The 20,533-nt window shown below is 46.3% G+C and overlaps 1 protein-coding gene across 6 annotated transcripts in view; it reads left to right on the top strand.

Annotated features, from left to right (window-relative positions):
- The window catches only part of ZNF484 (zinc finger protein 484), a 214,710-nt gene that overhangs the window by 150,871 nt on the left and 43,306 nt on the right, over nt 1–20,533 (top strand). For 2 of the 6 annotated variants that reach the window (XM_036896905.2, XM_036896902.2), the window contains exon 1: nt 6,780–6,981. The exons of 1 other annotated variant lie outside the window; for it this stretch is intronic. The gene's annotated coding sequence lies outside the window, so the exon portion shown is untranslated. Of the gene's footprint in view, nt 1–6,779; nt 7,002–7,260; nt 8,777–20,533 lie in introns of those variants that run through there. 3 more of the 6 variants (XM_036896906.2, XM_036896907.2, XM_036896900.2) reach the window with 2 other exon arrangements.

Raw genomic sequence — 20,533 nt, 5'->3', positions numbered from 1 at the left:
TGGGGGGTCATGGCCAGCTGGTCCGCAGGCACCAAGGTGTGGAAGGGGACACAGGGCCTCCGAGGGCTTCATGCTGGGGAGGGAGGCCCGCCCTCCTCCCAGCCCCCTGCCCCTTCCAGCACCCCTTGTGGGTCTCTGATCAGGGCAGAGGGGGGTGGCCATGTCCTAAACCTGGCCCATTCCCGTCGGGACCAAGGGAGACCCCACGCTACTGATGGCATCGAGGTCACTGCCCAATGCGCCCGGGATGAGTAGGACCGTGTTGGGGACCGCAGCCTTCCCAGGCTCCCACTGCCTCTGGCCTTTGGCTCCGGGGGAACACGGTGGCATACCTCGCTTCTGGCCCCGCTCTGGGGCTGAGGGCGCCCGAGGAACAGGCCTGAGGGGTGCTGGATGAGGCACGCCCTGCGCCGCCTTCATCCACTGTGCGTTCTGACATTGCCTCGCCTCCTCGGCCTCGAACTCCATGAACCTGGGGCGAGGGAGGCACGGTCCCTTGAGGAGGAGGCCTCCCGGGCCCAGGCAGAGAAGCAGTCAATGGAGAGGTCAGACGGAGAGGGCATGGGGTGTCATGGCCCCGGCCATGGTGGGGAGGCAGGCTGCCTGGGACACCCGACCCCATGTACAGCCCCAGGGCCAGTGTCTGAACCCCCCCCCAATGTCCTGAGACCTTCATGTCTAGACAGAAAAGGTCAGCGTCTGGACAGGTGGGGCTCTGGGGCAGGGGAAACGAGTAGCCAGCCTCCCAAAGTGGGGGGGGGCATGATCCCAGAGGGGTACAGGTCTTCATCCTGCCCTTGGCCCAGGGCCCTGACTCACCTTCCCGCCATCACATAGTAGATGCTGCGCTCTGACTTGCTTAGACAATGCCACTTCTGCACGCCCCGCTGCAGGACCTCCTCCCGGGTGATGGTGGGGTTCCAGCGGGCCAGGGTCCGAAGCAGTGGGCTGTAATTCGCCCACTGGGGTCAGTCACCATCTGCAGCCCGGAACCTGCCCACCCCACCTCACACTGTGGAGCCCGCATCCCCAGCATGGAGGACTAAGCCCAGGAGGAGACCGGCAGGGTCTCGGCGGTAGAGGCCAGCCTTCCGGGCCACTGTGGTGCCGCCTGACTCCACAAGCCTCCGCCACGGACTGCGGCCGCCCGTGCCCTCACACCGCAGCTGCCCACTGTGGCCTGGAGAGCTGGGCTGCTCCTCAAATTGGCATTTTCCGGCTAACAACGACAGGCATCAAATGGGCGAGCACAGGCCACGCCATCAGACACCCTGCCTGGACAGCCCAAGGCGCGGGCTCTGCAGGCCTCGGAATGCAGTGGAGTGGCCAGTCAGGAGGCGCCCGGCCATGGTGGGGCTTCCCCGCCCTGGGCTCCGAGTGTGCCGCCCCACCCGCCCCAGTCCCCCCTGCCTCTCCTGGCCTGGACCCTGCACCCAGGAGGGCAGTTGGGCAGAGAGCTGTCTCCTGGGCCCTGGGGTCCCCCGCCTCCCTGAGGGGATGCCCAGGTATCATCCCCTCAGCCCGGTGTTAAAACGGGCAGAACCCTGAGACCGCAGCCTCCAACCCTGGGCCTGCCGGCCAGGGGCCCCACTGTGAGCCCGCAGCGAACCTGTGGTGAGCATTGCAGCCAGAGGCCGGCTGGCTCACAGGGACCGCCCGCGAGATGCGGCCTAAAGGATGTCACCACCAGAAGTGACCGCCTCCCGACAACCAGCCCGGTCAGAGCGAGGGCGACACCGCCCTTGATCCAGGCTGGACACCGTGGCTTCCCCGTTGGACGACACTCACATGAGGAAGCAGGACAGTGCCTCCGCATCGGGACTCTGGGGCAGGTGCCTGCGGGCCAGGGGCTTGCAGTGCTGCCAGCGCCGGAACTTTTCGTTCACGCTGGTGCGGTGGCAGGCGTTCCCGGGCGAGGCGGTGGGCTGCGAGCAGGCCGGGCCGCTGTTCCTAGCGGCCCCAGGTGGACGAGGACTGGCCAATGCTGGGAGCCCGCCAGAGGCCAGCTGGGCAGCTGGCACTGCAGCTCGAGGTGGACGGTGCAGGGACCAGCCTTCATCGCTAGCCTGGGTGCTCCAGGCAGGAGGGGCGGGCAGGATGGTCTTCACTCCCGAGGCCGCCAGGAACTGGGGCACAGGACACACAGCACCCCCACAGAGGGCCCCAGGAGTGCTCCCATGGAGAGGGGCCTGAGTCACGACAAAGGTCTGAGGCTGGGGAGCCTGCACGGGCCTCTGTTCCGGCCAGACGTGCACAGTGACGTTGCAGGCCCTGGGCCAGCCTGGGCCACAGCTGGCCTGTGCTGCCACCAACGGCGTGCTGGGAAGAGTCGGCAGCACCAGGGTGCTTCCTGGGGGCAACACTGGGCCCAGGACGTTCGGTGGGTGCTGCTGCCAGGGGGCCCAGTGTGGCGGGCCGAGGACGGGAGGGGCTGACGGCATCACTGTGAAAGATGACACGAAGGTGCCAAGGTTGACGGTCCCCTGCGGGCCCGGCACTGGAAACGCTGTCAAGACAGGAGAGGTGCTGAGAGAATCTGTCCTGGGAAGGGTGCCCGGGACTCAGGGGCCGGTGTGCTGGTGGAACCGGGCAGGGCACAGCTGTCCGCAGGGGACAGTCAGGCCCCGACCAGCTGAGACCGTTCCCCTGGAAATGTCTGCCCCACCCGGGCCCCCGGCCCACTCTGCCAAGAAGAGACCTCCCAGCAGGTGCTGCGTTTGTGCCACCAGGCCCTGGCCTCATGGCTGTCTGCACACAAGACTTGCAGACACCTGCCTGCGGGGACGACCCCGACCACAGTCCGTGAGCCGCAGGGCACTCAACCCCCGGGTATGGTCCGGGACCTGGGGCCTTGAGACCCGGCAGTGTCTAAAACACCGGGGCCCACGCCCCTCTGCTTTGCGGTGCCCGTGCCCACGTAAATCCCTCTCTTTCTTGCCTGACACAGCACACCAACGCACTTGAAATGTCCCTCTGCGCGGGAAAGGCTCCGGGACCCTGACTGACATAACCCATCCAGAACCACCCACAGCACACCCTTAACATGGGCCAGGGTCCCTGCCACCGCTCAGGAGCTCCATTCCCAGGAGAGGGTCAGTGGAGGAGGTCTCGTGTGCCCTGAATTCTGTCACTCGACAACCAGTGTGGCCTGCAGAGCCTGGGAAAGGGCTGGCAATGGAGAGCAGAGGGCAGTCAGGGGAGGATCCCTCCGCTTTGGAAAGGAATCAGCACGTGTAGATGTCCCACGGGACAGGCAACCATACTCCACGTCCACTATCATCCCTGGGTTAGTGCCTTGCACACAAGCAAACGCCTCATCTCAAAGGTGAAACGCAAAGCTCAAGTTTGTGAGACACTGGACAGGAGGAAGTGGCTCTGCAGAACTGAGTCTCCTCACAGGGAGAAGGATTCAGGATGACTCAGGAACCCAAGCCCTATCCTGCTGGCGTCACCCGGCTGCCCTGTCCCCGGTGAGCCCAACAACAGCCCACTGCCCAGAGGAGAAGAGCTCCGGCTGGAGGGCGGGTGGCAGGTCTGGGCTCCGGCAGCTAGGGGACGCTGTGGACTTGCTCGTGGAGAGGACACGTGCCTGCAGACTTGGCCACAGATAGGGACCCTGGACAATTTTCTGGCTCAGGCCAAGTCTGTCTACCTCTCCTAGCGCACTGTGGGGTCTGGTAAAGTGCAGTTCAGATCCCTTGGGATGACATCGTGGGGCCAGCCCTGTGCCCAGGAGGGTGACTCAGGGCCGGGCTTTCCCGGGACCACCCCCCTCCGTGCCACCACCACAGCCTCCCCAAACGCAGGGTCCACGGCGCGTCTCCTTTCTAGAAAGCAGCAGCGTGTGGGCGGCAGTCCCTTCTCCCTGCTCAGGGCGCTTCCCTTGTGTCACCTGACCCACCTCCAGAAGCCACCTCCCCAGGGCTACCTCAGCTTTCCAGAGGCCTCCCCGCACCTCCCAGGTGAGATACCCTGGGGCCCAGAGCTCTCTCCCCCCTTGACGGTCTAACCACTGTGCCCGGATAACAGTCACATTTGAATCCCAGGGACCGGTGGGCGGTGGCCCCTGAAACACTGCCACCCAGCCTTCAGGCCTTACCTCCTCCTGAAGTCATCCCCACAGGCTGAGATCCGACCGCAGCTGCTTGGCCGTTCCACCTGGGGAACCGAGTCCAGGACCAGAGAGCAGCCTCCTCCACCAACTGCTCAGGATCCCACTCAGGCAGGGCAAGTTTGAATGTAAACAGGCCTAGAATGTAGGGGCCCAAGACACTCTGCAGTGGGGGAGGGGCAGAGGGCAGGCGGGCTGGGGGCACGAGGGAGGGGGAGACATTCCACGGGCACTCTGGCAGGTGGGCAAGAGCACAGGTGCTCTTCCAGCTTACAGCGCCACACCCTCGGTGGGTGCCTCTCTTGGCCGCTTACAAATCGTTTTTCGGGCTCACAGCACCAAGGTCCTAGCTGATGTTCCCGCTACTTTCATTCCGTGACCATCGACCTAGTGTGCGGCCGGGGCCCCACTGCTTCCTACTGCCCGTCACTGACTTCCACAGAGGCTAGGCTTTCTGAACCCATGGGAACAGGTGCTCTGATGAGCACGCAGGTACTCATGGCCACGGGCAGCCCTGCGTTTGAAATGGGGATGTCCGTGCAGCCGCGAGCCTGTTCGGGGCACTGTGCCCGTCGCGCTTCAGGAAGCAGCCCGTGCGTCCCCAGGGCTGTGTGTGGAGGCCCTGCAGACCCCAGCCAGGCCCCCGTTGCTGGAAAGCCCCAGCCCATCAAAGAAAGGCCCTGCAGACTCCACGTCCAAGACCAGAAATTCCTCCTTTGCGTTTCTTGGAACATCACCCTCCTGCTAAATATGTATGTTTACCTTTTTAATGGTTTTAATGTACTATCTCACACAAGTAAGACCTTCGCATGATCCACAGTCCACTGTAAACACGGAAAGTACAGTGGCGAGTCCTCCTCCCGCCTCTTTCCCAGCAGCCCAGATCGCTGTCCACCGGGAACCGGTGTCATCTGATTGTGCAGATCTTCTCAGACATGTGCTATGTGGCCAAAGGCAAATGCATTCTCTTCTTATTTTTTAAATGCTTTCAGTTTTCTCTTCTGGTGAAAATTCATTTATGTTCTGATATATTTGCAGATATTTACAGCCTTGCAAGCAAGCCACAGTGAGCTTTACTTAACAGAACTCCTGCTGGGGATTGAGAAAAGAACAACTTGCAGACATCTCCCAGGACTTGGGTTTTTATCATGGGAAACCTTAGATGATTTTCACCAAGGAACTTCATATTCAGAGGGATGATGAAGCACAGCATGGTACTGAGACACTCACGAGAGGCAGGCTTCCCTCTTGCTTCCTCCACCAATTGTGGACAAGATTCTCCCTCACGGCTTTCATGTAGGATTTGCTTGTTCTTCTCAGGACCACCGACTGGAAAACCGCACGGTGGAAAAATTATCTCGTCCCAATTCCACACCTCTTTTTATATGACTCCATCAAAAAGCCTAGGCTCCAGAAGCAGATAGAATTGTTAGCCCAAATGTGTTTGAAAACACCAGCCACGCAAGGGGGAGATGACAGTCCTCTGCACTCTGATTTCTGACCATCCCTGCAGGAAGGCCAGGGGCGGGTGTCTTTCGAGAAAACAAAAATCTCCGGACGTGGGTCTCAGGCCTTAGCGGACAGAGGATCTTCCTCCCAGTCAGGGAGGAGCAGCAGAATGGGGAGATCACGTGTGCACACAAGGTTTTAGTGTGGTAGGTGAAGCTGCGGAGTTGACACCCGGTACCCACCTTGCAACAGGCCGGACGGGTGTGTGGAGCTTCTGGGAATGCATTACAAACTCAAGTCCCAAAGTGGCTTCTGCTGCCTGTCTTTTTCATTGCCAGCTCAAGTGCTGCAAAATTCCCTCTGGAAGAGGAGGGGAGTAAAGCTACTCCTACACTGCCTGCTATGCCACTTCAGTTGGCCCCTTGGCCCGTGTGGATCCAGGTCAGAGCGCCATGCTCACGGAGGAGGGTGTGCCCGCCACCCTCCACGCGGAGGCGTGCTCGCCGGGAAACCTGCATGCACTCAGCAGGTGCCGTGAAGGGGACACGTAGTGCAGCAGGCCTGCGGAAGAACCCCGAGTGTTTCCCGGGTGGGTCTAGAGCTCTGAGCCAGGAGTGTTCTCTGAAGAGTTATTTTTACGTTTTAGGCACTAGTCCATTGTGAGACGTATGTTTTGCAAATATTTGCTCCCAGTCTGCAACTCGTCTTTCCATCTTGTTAAGGCGATCACTGGCAGAGCAAATGTTTTTACTATCGTTGAGGTCTGGCGGGAAGCTCTGGAGGGCCGCCCCTGGACTCGGGGGCGGGGCGCGAACCTAGGGAGGCAGCCCGCTGCCCGTGAGGCCTGTGGGACAGGACGGCTGCGAGGCAGCCAGCCCGCGGTGCGTGGGCCCGGCCGCCGAGCGCAGGGTGCGGGCTGGGGGTGCGCAGTCCACAGGCGGCGGAAAGGAGGCCCGGCTCCGAGGCCCAGGGACCCTGAAGCCGGGTCCTGCCAGCCGCGGATTCCCGCTTCGCCTCGCGCGTTCCGCGCACGCGCGCAACACGCCCAGGGTGCGGGCGGGCTCCAGGCGCGGACCAGCGGCTCCAACGGCTCCCAGGGTCCCTTTCGGCCCACCGCTCGCGCCGCGCAGGAGTCCGCGGGGCGGGGCCAACGGCCGAGCGGCCGGTCGGGGTTCCTCGTTGGCTGTTCCGTCCGACTCGTGAAGGGGCGTGGTCCATTCTTCCTCGCAGTCGGTTTACGCGGTTGCTGCCTGGGTTTGCCAACGCCCGGCGTTTGCTGGCCTACAGCACCTCACGGGCTTTTTGCGTGGAGCTCCGTTGCCCTGGGTTCCCTCCCGCTCTCCGTCATCGCTCCAGCCGGCGCCTGGCCTGTGGACTGCCGGGCCTATTTTCGGCCTTACGCTGTCTGTCTCGTGGAATTGGTGAGTACAGACCAGCGAGGGTGGGTGTCACAAGGGGTGTTGTGACGAGGGGAGACCCGCCTGTGTCTGTGAGGACGGTTTGCAATGGGCGTGGGGAGGAATCGTGGGGTGCGGCTTTTGTCTGGGCGGTGGCACGTGTGTGTGTGGGGGGAGGGGGTTGGGGAGCGCAGAGCCGGCTGTGCACTGGTGGTGCAGAAGGCCTCCGCGTGCAGGAGGAGTCCGGGGGTGTCGGGTGTAGTGTGCGAAGCACCTGGCGCTCTGGGGCTTCTGGAGACTGTAGGTGTGGATGTGAACGGTCAGGGATTGTCCGTGAAGATTTGGGGCTAGAACTGGTTGTCTAGGAAGTGAGGGTAGGAAGGCACGTGTGTGCCTTTCATGCGTGCATTTGGGCTCGGAGTTGGGCGTCCTAGTCGGCGTGCAGGTGGATTGTGTCACATACCGGTATGGAGGGGCGGGGCGCCGTGGAAGCGGCTCCTTCTGTTTTGGGATAGTGGATGCTGCACAGTTCTTCCCTGGCTCTGCTCAGTGCTGCCCGTTCGGTCGCCAGAAGTGGGGCACGCTCGGAATATTTGTACCAAGTACACACCACATGCGACGTCTTTCCGGACTACCCCTGAGAGCTGTTTCTTAAGCCTCTACCAGCAGAGCACTGGTATGGGTGAAGCATGTACATGTGTGGAAGACTCCAGGTGAATTGTGAGCAGGACCCTGGGGCTGGTGGCCCTTGTATGTGCCCACACCCTGGTCATCTTGTCATCGCATGGTTCGTCCTTGGGCTGGCCCCTTTTAGGGCCAAGGAATCCCTGTAGATTTTGGGAGTTGTGGGTTGGGGGAGGTCTGTGACTTAGATATGTGGGTGACCCTTTTGCACTTGTGTGGTCCTGGCACCTGGGTACCAGGTTGGGAGGTCCTGGTGGGCATATGGCGTGCAGTGCATTAATCATATGTTAATTTTTTCCGTTTTGACATGTTAAGCTTGTGTAGCTGCGGAGAGACTGTCCCTTCTAGGACTAGCCAATTGTCAAGAGCTAGGAAAGGGCTCACTGGGATCTCATCTTTCATATGCAATCCAACAAATCCAGAGTCTACTGCCCTAGCTACCCCCTTTATCTAATCTCACACAGTTAGCCCAGGTTTCCCCTGACTTAAATCATCCTAGGGCACGTACTAAGCAACTAGAGACCACCCCTGTAGCCTAAAACACATTAGAATTATTCATATATTTTATCAGAATCTACTTCAGAATATATTACTTCATTCCAGCAAGACACATAAAAATGATACTCCTATATATGTCTGTTCCCCTTCCCCCTTTTCCGTTATTTTTGTGGATAATATGTGCTGCAAACCCAGCAACACATTGTTGTAATTATTACTTTATATGATTTTATTTATTTTTAAGAAGTCCACAGATGAGAGGGAAAAAGTACATATATATAGTTTGTGATATTAACCTTCCTATTTACCATTTCTGGTTCTCATTTTTTTCTGTAGATTCACATGATTATCTGGTATCACTCTTTCCCCACTACAGCTTTGCTTCATTTTACCCCATTTGTGCCATTATTGCCAAAGATATCATGTTTCTGTTATAGGCCCCAGAATGTAAGCACATGCATACTGTTTTATGCAACTGCATTTTAAATCAGTTAAGAGAGAGAGGTAGAGGAAATAGGCAATTTTACTCTCTTTAACAATTATTTACTTAATTATCATTAATGGCTTCTTTTTTTTCCAATGTGGATTTGAATCACAGTCAGGGGTTGGCCTGGAGATCTTTTGTATTTATTATAAGGTGGGTCTCCTATAAAAACATTTTCTCATTAGATGTATTTAGAAATGTCTTTATTTCACCTTCATTATTGAAAGATAATGCTACTAGATGTAAGAGTCTTGACTTCTTGGTTTCTTTCAGAGCCTTGAATTTGTCATTCCACTCTTCTGGTTTCTATTGTTTTCAATGACAAGTCAGTTTTAACTCTCTATGTGCTATGCGATAACTCATTTTTACCCTGATACTTTAAATATTTTCTGTGTGTTTGTGTTTCAACATTTTGACTATAATACTTTTGGGTGTGGATATCTGCCTTTGCATTTATCTTGTTTGGATTTGTTGGCTTCTTGGTTGTATAAAATATTATTTTTATTTTTATTTTTTACACCATTCATCAAATTTGGGGTATTTTAACCATTATATTTGAGATTTTTTTTTTCATCTTCTTTCTCCTTCTGGTAAACCAATTATGCATATGTGGGTATGATTAATGGTGTTCCACATTTCTACAAGGCTCCATTGTTTGTTTGTTTTATTCTTTTCTTTTTCTTTCTCTGTTCTTTGCTTTGAAAGTCTCTATTAATCTATCTTCAAGTTTGCTGATTCTTTCTCGTGCCAGCTCAAACCTGCTGTTGAGCCCTTCTAGTGGATTTTTCATTTTGGGTATTCTACATTTTGATGCCAAAATGTCCATCTGATTCTTTTTTATATAATTTCTATTTTTTTGTTAATATTCTCTGATTGATGAGACATTGTCATCCTGTCTTTTACTTCTTAAAACATAGTTTACTTTTATTATTTGAACATATTTAGAATAACTGCTCAAATCTGTTAAATCTGACAGCTGAATCCTCTTACAGGTAGTTTCTGTTGCCTGCTTTTATCCCCATGTCGGAATCACATTTAGTTCTGTTTCTCTGCATGTCTCAGTTTTTAAAATTGGAAACTACATTTTATTTAATTTGTTGTAGCAACTCTGGATACTTATCTTCCTTCACCAATACTTGTTTTGCTTGTTTGGTTGTATATTTCTTTAGTGACATGCTTACTGACTTAGAATGTGAAGTACATTTCCTCTTTACTGAGCCATCTCTGAAGTCCCTTCTCATAGTTTGTACCCTTGGGTATGTACTCAGTTGTCCTGATTCTCCACCTACCAGGATTTCTGTGTTTTTTTGGCTGGGCTTTCTTGACTGTCTCTTTCCCTAATCTCCCTGTTAAGTTTATAGTTGGTATGTTTCTACTGGTATCATATCCAGCTATTAGTCTCCATTACTCACTAGCTGGTTTCTTTTATTTTCAGCAGTTTCCTGGGACATAAATCACTGCAAAATAGTTGGACTCCTTTGTAGAAGAAGTCTGTGAGGCTAAACTTTGAGACTGGCTCTGATACTATTGGGTTCTTCTCAGCTGTCCATTTTGAGTCTTCTCTGTAAAATATTTAGCTGGTCTGCCATTTCACTTACTGCTATCATGCTACCAGCCTCTTCATTGTTGACCACCAATACATCCATTGTGTTTGAAATTAGCTTTAGTCTGGAACTTCCCCATACTATGTTCCAAATAAACCATATTCCTTTATGGAGTTACAGAATTTTTCATTTTATTTTCTCTACTGATTTCCTGTTTTCAATTTCATTGATTTCTAAATTAATTTTTATTATTTTTATTCTGCTAACTTTGAGTATAATTTTTCTTCTTTTTCTAATTTCCTAAGGTGGAAACTTAGACTACTGATTTGGAATTTTCCTTGTTTTCTAATGTATTCATTCCATGCTATAATTTTTCCTCTAAGTACTAATTTTACTGCATCCCACAAATTTTCATAAGTTGTATTTTCATTTTCATTTAGCTCCTTTTCAAATTTTTCTTGAGACTTTTTCTTTGATAAATGTGTTTTTTTGAAATGCAATGTTTAATCTCCATGTATTTTGTGGTTTCCTAGCCATCTTTCTGCTATTAATTTCTAGGCTAATTTCATGATTTGAGAACGTAATTTGTATGATTTATGTCTTTTACATTTGTTAAAGTGTTTTTAATGGCACAGATATTCATCTAGCTTGGTAAGCTTGATGAATATGTTCCAGGTAAGCTTGAGTAGAATGTTCAGTCTGCTGTTGTTGAATGAAGTAGTCTTTAGATGTCAATAATATCCAATTGATTGGTGGTGCTATTGAGTTTAACCATCCCTTACTGTTTTTCTGCCTGCTAGAACTGTTCATTTCTCATAGAGGGGTGTTAAAATCTCCAATTATAATAGTGGATTCATCTATTTCTCCCTGAAGTTCTATTAATGTTTACCTCACATATTTTAACACTCATTAGGCACATACACATTAAGAGCTGTTGCATTTTCCTGGAGTATTGACCTCTTTATTATAAAGCAATGCCCCTAATAACTTTAGTTATTCTCTAGTCTGCTCTGTATGAAATTAATGTAGTTACTCTTGCTTTCTTTTGTTTGGTTAGTGTTAGCATGATGTATCTTTTTTTCATCTCTTCATTTTTAACCCATATGAGTGTTTATATTTAAAGTGGTTTTCAGGTAGACAATATATGAGTTGTTTTTGATCCATTGTTTCAGTCTCATTTTTTAATTGGTGTAGTTAGACTGTTGATATTTATGATTATTATTGATATACTTAGATTTTTTTATTATTGAAGTATTATTGATACACAATCTTATATTGGTTTTAAGTATACAACATAGTGGCTCAGCAGTTATCCATCTTATTAAATCCTCACCCCCACTAGTGCGGTTACTGTCAACATAGGAAGATGTTACAGAATCATTGGCTGTATTCTCCATGCTGTTCTACCATCCCTGTGACTAACTTGTGATTGATATTTTGGTGCCCTTTTATCCCCCTCACCCTCTCTGGCATACTTGGATTATTAGTACCTACCATTTGTTCCATTTGTTACTTTTTTCTGTGTGTTGCTCTTGTTCATTGTTAATATTTTCCTCCTTCACAATTTATTCTGGCTCTTACTTTTAATTGAGCATTTTGTATGATTCTATTTTTTCTCCTTAACATATAAATTACACTTTTTTCTTTTTTTTTTCTTACATATTGCCAAGAGAGTAGTTTGCCCAGAGTTACCCAGTAAGTAAACCATGTCCCATAGGTGAATAAAACTATGCCTTTACCATAAAATATGTTGAAAGGTAGACTAAAATATAAGTTTTTAAGATTAAACAAAATACATCAGAATTAACTTATACACAAAAAAGATGAACTGGCTTACTTAATAGAGCAATACTTCTGACATTTCATCAACCAGAGCTTAAATTTTAAGAACATTTCAGGACTGTCTAAAATGACTCTTTATCAGATTAGTATAATTAGCTGAATTTCTGTTTAAGGGTGAAAGTTACTCAAGAATGTAGAACTTTAACATGTATTTACCCATTCTTTTGAGAACATTCTATAGCTCTGCCACTTTTTGGAAGATGAGCCGAGTGTAAGGAAGCCTCAAGTATAACTAGGCACCATATGCATAACAGGCACTTGACAGATTTCTGTCTGTTAGATTTGTTGATAGAAACAAGTTAATAAGAACAAATCATAGGAAACAAAATAAATAGTAGTGCTAACAAAATTGTGAATCTGTATTTAATTGTAATTATGCTTAGATGTTTATTGAAGAATATTAACATTTTATAAATTTACATTGGGCATTAGAGAAAATAAATGGGTTGGCACAAAACCCTTGAACCCCTAAAGGTGCACTGTATTAATGATACTGTGGAAATAATTCTGGCAAAGCCTCATTCTATTATGCCACAAAAAAGAACTATAGGAACACAAGGGGGCCAAAACACCAGCATTTATTGATAGCCCTTCCTGGGAACCATATGTTGAACTATCCTTTAGAGATAAACAAGAGTCTAATATATGGGGTGGAAAGACACATGGTGACCAGAAAGCATGTTGCACCTATGACTGTCAGTCTTTGAAGAAGTTCTTAATAGGATTTGGGCTTATTTTAATCAATGACAATGTGAATAATTTACCGAACTTGTAGTGTATTATAGGCAGTGGTCATTTTCCATTAATCTTAAATAATCTTCACAGACTACCCAGAAAAGAGGCATAATTATGTTCATTATAAAAATGTGAAAAAGGTTTAGAAGGATTTGGTGTCTTGCTCTGGCATGCAAAGAGCTGGTTTGAAAAGCTCCAGCTATTAGTCTGACTCCAAAGACCATCTCATTTTGCTGAATCACAGGTATTCCTAAATCTTAGGTGCTGCCACATATTTTACCATTTCAACTTTGGCTTACCCCACCTTCTTTGTTTTCCCCTTATGCCCAGGGTAATTTAAATTTCAGACCAGGAGATGCATGCTAAGTTGCTCTGTAGCATCTCAATTTAGTATTCTTAGAAAGTTATCCTGTATGTGATCAGCAGTTTTTTATTTCTGTCACCAGGGTGGGCATGTTCAGTATAAACTACACAGATCCTGAATACAGCCTGGTTAGACATTTGAGTTAGCTGAAAATATTTTGTTTCATAAGGAGAATGCAAGTTTTCCATTTTTATAGGTTTTTATACCGAGTCATTTGAAATTGTAAACATTCCTTTGCCAACTATCTGAAACCTTCTGTGTGAAACGACATCAAAGTATCCCCTCATACTACCCACCTCACCATGCCTGCTTAGATTTGCCACAGCAGAAAGTGTGGTCATTTCACTCCATATAAAAGCCTGCTTTCTAATTGGCATTTTTGTATCTAATTTCTATAGGGCACCTTCACGGTGTCTGCTCAAACAATAGCCAGTTTTACCAGTAGGAGTTGAACTCCAAGTAGTTCCTCCTGTAGCAAGATTGACAGGCCTTGTGGTCAAAGTGTTTCTTTAAGGCGTTGGGAGGCTCCTCTGCTGGTGGCCCTGCAGCATGCTCTGCAGTACCCAAAATGTTGATTGTGGATGGATTTGAGTTCCTTGGATCTGCTTAAGGCAAAACAGTTTCCTGTTTTCATTAAACTCAGAAATTCAGACTTGCCATGAGGCTATTCAGAAATCTGAAACAAAAATGTAGGCAAATCTAAAAATTCTTCCAAAGCCATTTCTATCAGTTCTTGTCCTTTAAATAGGAACAAAGTTTCCTTATATTCTTAAGTCAGCTGAGTTAAAAAAAATATCCCAAATATAGGGTTCTATCATTTTAAACTTGACATTCTACAACTTTATCCATGCCTGGTTGAAGAGGCATTTCCTCGCATCTCGTTTATATTTTGATTTTTCACTCTGGACAGAACTGTAAAGTGAATAAATTAATTTTTGACATTTAACAACCTCTTTCTTCTCTTCATCCTTTCCCACCTCGATATATATACCTCTTTTGGTAATTTCCTCTTCTCATTTTCCCTACCCTGGACCCCAATTTGGATACTCTCTCCTATGCTGAAGTTTATCTTCAGGAAAAGATATGAAATCTGTGAGGTTTTATATCATGCTCATTATCAGCACACCTCAATGGTAGAAAATTGATTTGATGAAGTCTGGGTCTAGTTTTTTAGTCTCTAAAATCATATTCTAACTGGGACCACCTACTCTTTCTATGTGCAAGAGTGACACAGATTTAGGGTTAAAGTTGTCTTCTTATATGAAATAAAGCCTATGAGAGGGTGTTTTCCTTGATACAGAAGAAACTATGGTGTTTTTTTTACATAACAGTGTTAATGTGCCTTACCCTACTACATCCTTATGAAACCAGGGGCCCTACATAGAACCAGTCTCAATAAAACAGTTAAGCAAATTATTTGTGAAATAGCCATTGATGATTACTCTCTCCTCTTTTAACTTCCCAATCACCTACTGACAAGAACCTGAGAAGAAAAATTCAGCTTGTTTACCATTTCTCTACTTATTTTTGAACATACTATATAGTTGGGAAGGATTAGGTTTTCCTTGATTTCACAGAAAAATTTTTATTATATAATGTTTTAATTAAAAAATAATTTACTTTTTATTTGAGGTCAAGGTCCTTCCCCAATTGGCCCTGAAAGGTGAGAATTGTTCTCCTAAAAATACTGATGGAGGTCAGAAAGTCATGAGAGAGTTAAGCTTTTTCTGTAATATGAATGAAGATCAACCTTTGTATTCCATGAAAAAGTAGGAAACCTAAGTGGACTCAAATGACTTCCTGATGCTAAAGGGTTGAAAAACTCCATTTCAAACTATGATATTCAGCACAGGTAATCTTCCCTGTTAATCTCCATAGAAGAAAAAGTAAAATAGTTGACTTGAAAGCTCTGGTATAATTTCTAACAGGTACAATTACTTTGACTCTTAAACTAAAAAAAAATAAATACAAGAAGTATAGGATAGGAAAAATACATAAATAAACAAATAAGATCAAAGCTTTAGGTTTCTACACTGACACTACTTTATAAGCCACTCATCACCAAAATAAAAATAAACATTTTACATTTATGATCACTTTTCATTTCATAAATGTCACCGTTCTCAGGATGTATGGGCCCCTATGTTCAGTGCCTTGGAATCACCTCTGTCCTTCCTGCCCCACCGCCAGCGGGGCTCCCTTGCTGGCTGACATGCAGTTGGTTTGGCTAATGGGAGACACTGGCATAGATAGCCGGGATTGACAAGTCAGAGCTCAGTGTTTCCTCCCCACTCACAACACCCTCCAGGCTCTGACAGCGGCTGCCCTTCTGGGGCCCTGACAACAGCCTTTCCTCCCATTGCTCTCTGGCAATGGCAGTAATGGTTTTCTGTTACTGCCTGTCTTTGGTGTCACATCTCTTGTTGGGTCCCTTACCTGTACTTTGAAATCTCTTAATAAAGCCATCTTGGTGAAGTCTGCCTGGGCTTTGAGGAGTGCAACAGGGTATTTTTAATTAGTGTCACATTACATTGCCTAAAAAATATTGTAAGAAAGAAAAGCATTTTTAGAGATGTAAAATACTTGTAAGAGAAGATCCATTTAGGACTTAAAGTGCTATAAAGTTGGCAGGAGAAATGTGGTTATATTTTTACTGTCTCACTCTGTTTTCTAAAAATGAAAATTGAAGGACTATATGTTCTGGCTTAGACTGGAATGCACATGTTACATTACTATAAGAGAAGATGAAATTGCAGAATGATAAAAGTACAGGGTAAAGCACATCGAAATAAAATTACCACCACTGCCATATACAGGGTTTGTATATAAGAAGGGCAAAAATTAGGAAAATGTATACCAATTTGTTAACTTCAAGTAGGGTCAGGGTGGTGGTGGTAGCAAATTATTATTTTCTTTATACAACTGTAAAAATGTGCCTTTTGTAATTCAAAAAAAATCTGGAAAAATTTTAAAGACCAAAATGATGTTCTTGTTCTTGTTAATGGAGTTGAAGAATGAACATCACAAACACTCAAGAAGGTAGGAGAGCCAGGCAGAGGCTTTTATTTAGACATAAAGCAAGAGGGACAGAGCTGTGGCTCAGGCCAGGAGGGGACAAGAGAGCCCTGGGGTGGTGCTTTGTCTAGGGGACTTACAAGCGGTTGAGAGACAAAGGGCTAGGGATGCACACCTGTGAGATGGTCCCAAAATGTTTATCTTTGAAGAGACATTAAGTTTCATATGAGTGTTTGGGTTTATTTACAAGAAACTTACTGCTCTGATACCCTCCCAGGATAGCAGCTTCCTGGTCTGGGAGCATATCTGTCAAAACTGCCTGCTTTGCTCCCAAGATGGGCTAAGTAATTGTGTTTGTTAAAGCGTATGTTAAGAAACTTACTTTATAACTAATTTGGCTTTAAAATGCAATCTTATCTTCAAGATGGAATCCTTCCTGTTTTTACTACATTGTTTTGGACTTGCTTGCTAAATTGCCCAGGTTGCAAATCCCTTGATTAGGGCTGGAGGAGGGAAAGCACCTGGGTAAAGTCAGAAAAATAAGCTGGGCCCCCCAGCAGGCCAAAGCAAATCCCACAATGGATTCTCTTGCTTTGTTCCCCCTTCCCCCTCCCTCCCCCCTCCCCCCCCACCCCAGGCCCTCATCCTACTCTGTCTAAACCCACGGTCCCTGTCTCAACATGCATGCACTCAGGAAACCATGAAAGGAGATGTCCTCTTGCACATTCAATATTTAATCCAGCTTGTGACAAGTTCCTGTGGTCTGGTCTCTTTGAGCACAAGGAATGGAGACTACGACCTGAATTTAACTTTGAAGATGAATCAACGGTTAACACAGATACAAAGAGAAAAATAAGCAAAGCCTCTGTTATGTCAGAGGACATTTTAAGAATTGTTCACTGCTGGTTTCCAGTTGTGTATGGTTTTTGAAGAGTATATCTCCAACAACAAATATATTTGAATTCTTGATAAGGCCCAATTTTAAAGACTTGTGATATAACTTGAGTTTTACTGTAATTAAGATATTTATGATTTTATTATAAGAAGATTGGTAGAAAAATAATATAGCATCAACATTAAGAAAATAAATTATTGTGTAATGTCAGAAAGCTGTTCAAATAGCCTGTCTTGTTCTGTGTGATTCACACTCTAATTTAAACTGTTGTACAGCACTAGAGAAAACGTCCACCAATTATATTAAGAAAATGCTTCTGAGCCGTGAAATTTTATAGCACAGTGTTTCAGAGCCTAAAACTTGTGAACATTGCTAAAAGTTAGGAAAAATTTTGGAACTTAGGAAAAGATGTTTAGCTTTGAGAAAGCACCTAATGTATCTGCTCTGTTCTCATGGTCCAATGACAATTCAAGGAATCCAAATACTCATAAAATTGTAATAAGATGAAGCCAATAAAAATATCGCATAGTTTTCAGATATTATGAGAATAACAGTTTGCTATCCTTCATGTTTATAAATAAGCTTAAGACATTTATTAACAAAACCTGGACTTTGAGAGATTTATATCAGAAGTGATCATGAGTCCTACTGAATTAACTCCACTTGTCCATGTTTTGCATGGGAGGCACCTTCCTTCCAAGGCTGCAGCCTCCTGAGACAGAGATGGTGTTTGCCTCTGGAGCCAAGGGCAGGCAAGGCCCACGGGAAAGTAGAGTGAAGATTCTACAACTTGTCTGTAGAACAAATCTACATATTTCTTCAATTTTAACACACTTATGTTAGGAAAGCAAGTTTTGTCTTCATGCTACATTTCATTATTAGATTTTTCAGTCTTAAATTCAAGCTTCTAAAAACAGAAAAACAGTATATTCATCAGCTGTCTTGACTATCTCTTGAGCTTTTTCTGAGTTACTAATTCACCGTCCCATCTGTCCTGCCCCATAATACAGTCTTCTTCTGCCAGGCAGGGCACCTTTTCCTACTACAGAATTGTTGCATATCCTGCTGCTGTTCCTGAAATATCCACGTTCTTTTCTCCCTGATTTCTCCTGGACAGTGCTTTCAGATCAGAGGTCACCTGTTGTATGATGCCTTCCCCAAGCCTGTCTCCTCTGGACTTCTCCCATTATACTGAGCATATTGCATTGCAAGTGCTTTTTTAGTGCATCACTTTCACAAAACTGATATATTTGAGAGGTAATTTTGTACCACCAGCACTTAGCATAGTGTTCGGATTATAACCGGTATTCAATATATAGAGAGTGAATAAAGGGATCAATGCCACAGACTGATGATAATACAAGGAAAGATGAGACTGGATGGGTCAAAAGCATTGTAGCATTCAGCTTGGTATTATAAAGGTAAAGCTGAAAAGGTAGCTTTGATCTAAAAATCCATTTACTTTTGCAGCCAGCAATTTGAACCCAGTAAATATCTTGTAGTTAGATTCATTCAAACATCCATTCCAATCTGTCAAGGTCATTTGGATATACAGATTGTTTCTTTGTGCCACTCCCTGGATTTCCTTTATAGCATTGTAATAGGGTTCTCTGGAAAAACAATATATGTGTAAGATTTATTGTAAAGAAATGGCTCATGTGTTTATGGAGGCTGGCAAGTCTGATCTGCAGGGTGACTTGGCAGGCGGAGACCCAGGGAGAGCCAGGGTTCGAGTTTGGAGGCTGCTGGGCAGGAGCAGCCAGTGCTATGGCGAAGCCCAAAGGCAGGCTGCTGGATTCTGTTTCCGACAAGCGTTCATCGTCTTGTTCTGTTCAGGCCTTCAAGTAACTGGACAAGCCCACCTACATTATGGAGAGCAAATGGTTTTACCAGTTAAAATGTTAATGTCATCCAAAATCTTCCTTGCAGAAACACCCAGAATAATGTTTGACAAAATACCAGGGTACCTTGTAGCTCAGTCAAGTTGTGATGTGAAATTAATCACCACTTCATTACTTTTGATGAATTAGATCCTATTTAGATAGAGACTGCGAATAAGCAAGCCACCAAACAACCCAGAGGACGGGTAATGAAAGCTGCCCTTTCCTGAACATCAGAAGGGCCTGTGCCTCTCACCCCCCAGAGGCCGTCCTGTCCATGTGGCACTTTAGCCCAGAACTTCTGTCACCACCTTCTGAAATCTGCGTTTAGATTAGGAGCCAAACTTGCTGACAGCTAAGGTATTTCTTACATCTGCTTCCCCCATCTTGGGCTTCAGTTCCTTCTGTTGGCATTCGTTTTACATTTTCCCGTCTGAAATTCCTTCTTTACAGACGGTGAAAACCAAACACAAGTTAGTTATTTCTATTTTCGTCTTATCTTTATGAGCTTTGCCCAAAGAGAGGACCTACAGCTTCTTTGGTCTTGTTTTTCTGACAGGCATACTGAAAAGTTTCTTTGGTTGCTTTTAACAATCTTTGCAAGTGTTCGTTTGTTCTGGGCCTTAGCTTCCTTCACTTTGCTTCCTTTTAAGTTGTGCTAATGCTCCTTTTGGTCACAAATACTCTTTCTTTGGCCACTTCTCCCATTTCTCTCTACTTCACTGGAGTCATCTGGTCTGGATTTCATTCTGATAGCTTTTCACATTGCTGAATTATTATTACAAATCTAGCTATAGCTTTAAGGGAACAAGTAAATGTGAGCTTTTGCTAAAGAGCAATGAATACTCCTTCCTATGTACCTCTGAGTAGATAGGAATGATAATGTCTCTTTTTATGTGGGTGCTCTGATGTCTGTGAGGTGATATTATGTAACATTTCCCATTTTTTCTCAGATACTATTTTCAAATTAAAAAACCATCTCAAATCTCTAATATCACAGAGCTTGAAATTATTATTAGAGTTAAAATTCACACAGAAGACATATTTCATTGGAATATGCTTACCATCTTCCTGACTTTTGCAAATCATTTTTGAGGTCTCAGATAAACATCTGACTATTCTCAGGTCTCCCTCCTTGGCACAGTAAATCCTGAGATGTCATGATTGTTGTTTTCCCAAGGATTCTGACACTGCCCCTTACTAACTGCTTTGTAGCCAAATGCAGACAAAGGAACCTGAGTGATACTTTGAAGGTTTATTACTTTGCGCTGAAAAAAATCTTCTGGCTGATGTCAGTCATGCTGATGGACTAATGTTTCTAGAGTATATCTGTTGCCTGTTAACTTCAGGATTACTTAAGTTCTCTTCCATTTCTTTTGCTCCCATATGCTCTCCAGTCTACATTGGCCTTCGAGGGCATGACGTCTCTCTGAGATGTTACAAATTTGACATACAACCCTCTTTCCGTCCCTGTGTAATAAGTCTTAGAAGACTCTATACCCTTCTCATGCCTGGTATTCTGGTTCGGATACTTATCCTGTCAAATCTCAGAGTTACATAGGAAGTAGTATTCATTGCTCTTTAGCAAAAGTTCACATTTGCTTGTTTCTTAAAGCTATAGCTAGGTTTGTAATA

This window comes from Manis pentadactyla, chromosome 3, assembly GCF_030020395.1.
Source record: "Manis pentadactyla isolate mManPen7 chromosome 3, mManPen7.hap1, whole genome shotgun sequence".
In the NCBI taxonomy this organism is placed as follows: Eukaryota; Metazoa; Chordata; class Mammalia; order Pholidota; family Manidae; genus Manis; species Manis pentadactyla.
This window is presented reverse-complemented; position numbering and strand designations above follow the sequence as displayed.